The 2,168-nt window shown below is 34.6% G+C and overlaps 1 non-coding gene across 1 annotated transcript; it reads right to left on the bottom strand.

The window, feature by feature from the left end:
- Positions 1-1,407: 1,407 nt before the first annotated feature.
- On the bottom strand, positions 1,408-1,514 carry LOC124895563. The gene has a single exon (XR_007051801.1). It is a non-coding gene; the product is annotated as a small nucleolar RNA R71 (small nucleolar RNA).
- Between the last annotated feature and the right edge of the window lie 654 nt (positions 1,515-2,168).

Raw genomic sequence — 2,168 nt, 5'->3', positions numbered from 1 at the left:
GGTTGAGGCTAAGAACATGATTACACTTTAATATTCTTATTCATAGTTTCTTTTTGGAGTATAATATGGGTTGTTCTTTATTTCTTGATCTTACTATTTTAAATATTGGCCACCATTAGAATAAATTTATATTTCTATGTGAATCCGGGAGGAGAATCATAGGATAGAAGGAAGAAACTAGGGATCAAGGTTCTTATTCTTTTATAAAATAAGGGATTTGAATTAGCATCTAGGATAGGTATTTACCTAGAAGCCTTGCTTGTTTCACTTCCAAGAAGAAAACTTCATGAATCTAGAAGATTTGTTGTAACTCTGCGGGAGTTGTAGTTACAACATTAAATAGATAGAAGATTTAAGGTCGGGAGACCAAGATTGAGGAATATCCCTTGCGAACCAGCAACCCAATAACCAATTAGACTATGCTAAGAACAGATAATTATATGACTATTCACAATACCTCAACCTTGGAATCATCCTCATCATCCATTACAACTGTTGCTTGCTTTGCTCTAGTTATAATTAATTATTTCTTGTTTAGTAATTTACAATTTATTTAAAGAATCAAATTAATCTTGATACCATAAATCCATTAATACTCAATTTTCTTGTACTAAAGATTGAATAAATTTCTAATTTATTGATCCTCAAGGGAACGATATCTGACTAAGTCATTATATTACTTTCACGTTTACGTATACTTGCTTGTGCATAGAGACGCAACAAGTTTTTGGTGTTGCTTCTAGGGATCAAATAGAATTAGTAAATTGCTTTAAGTTTTGGTTTTTGATAATAAGTTTAAGTGTTAACAACTTGATCTTAGCTGCTGAATTCTTGGAGGTTAAGCTGAACATTGGACTGGCTAGGGATAAAGAGTTAGTAGACTCCTTTGCAGAACCAAAAGTGATTTTTCATCCAAGACAAAGAGGTCAATACTACACTCAACAAGGACCGATGGCGGAAATACGTGATCGTATAGTTGTTGATCCAAATGTTGAAAATGTTCCAGCTCCAGTTGTTCCAGCTATTCCTATTCAACCAATCGAAAGACCTATTCGAGAAGTGGAAATCCCACTTGCGCACCTTATAACTAACAGTATTCTGAAGCCTGAACCAGGAGTTCAGTGGGAATTGAAAAAGAATATGGTGTAATTGTTGAGATCTGTGGGAGAATTTCAGGGACTCTCACATGAGGATATGCAGCAGCACTTACAAACCTTCCTGGAGATAAGTGATACATATATTCCTAAAGATATGAATAAAGATTATGTCAGATTTATACTCTTTCCCTTTTCTCTACTAGGGGAAGAAAAGAGATGGCTACTTGCTGAACTACACCAATCTATCACTATATGGGAAGATTATGCTCGAAGGGTTCTTATTTGATTTTTTTCATCTCAGAAAAATGCACGATTAAGGAGTGAGATATTAATTTTCAAATAAAAAGATGGAGAAAATCTCTACCAAACTTGGGAGATATTCAAGGACATGGTTAGAAGTTGTCCTCATCATCATCAATCAAATAATGTTTTGGTGCATACATTTATAGAAGGCCTTGAGTCTAATACAAAGATTATCTTGGATTCAACCGTAGGGGATCAAGATTTAGAGAAAAAAAATGAAGAATTGTATACCTTGCTGAATAGAATAGCACAAGGGAATTGTGATTGGCATGCAAACTCAACAAATGCTCCCAAGAAGGTTGCAGGTCTTTTGGAGGTTGATCAGTTCACTGCATTACAAGAATAAATTACAGCAATGCAGAACCATATGACTACTCAGCTTAACAACTTAAAGTTGGGTATAACATAACCAGTAGCCACAACCAATGTAGTTAAATAGGTATATTCATAGTCTGAAGTTTGCAGAAGTCGTGAGCATAAAGTAGATATATGTTCTATTAATACAAATTCAGTCAACTACATAGGGAATGTAAATCATCAGGGTCAATAGAATTTTGGCAGTACATAAAATTGAAATTGGAGGAACTACTCTAATTTCTCATGGGGTGGAAATTAGGGGAAAAATACAAATTAGTATAAGGGACCAATGAAACCAAATCCATAGCTAGTTCAGAACAATCAGATGACTGCTTCAAATAGTAATATGAAGGAGATGCTTAAGCAGTTTATGGTTCAACAAGCACAGTTTACGGTGGACGTGAAGGCTCA

This window comes from Capsicum annuum, unplaced genomic scaffold (assembly GCF_002878395.1).
Source record: "Capsicum annuum cultivar UCD-10X-F1 unplaced genomic scaffold, UCD10Xv1.1 ctg82956, whole genome shotgun sequence".
In the NCBI taxonomy this organism is placed as follows: domain Eukaryota; kingdom Viridiplantae; phylum Streptophyta; class Magnoliopsida; order Solanales; family Solanaceae; genus Capsicum; species Capsicum annuum.
The sequence above is the reverse complement of the archived record's forward strand: the minus strand, read 5'-3'. Positions and strand labels throughout refer to the sequence as shown.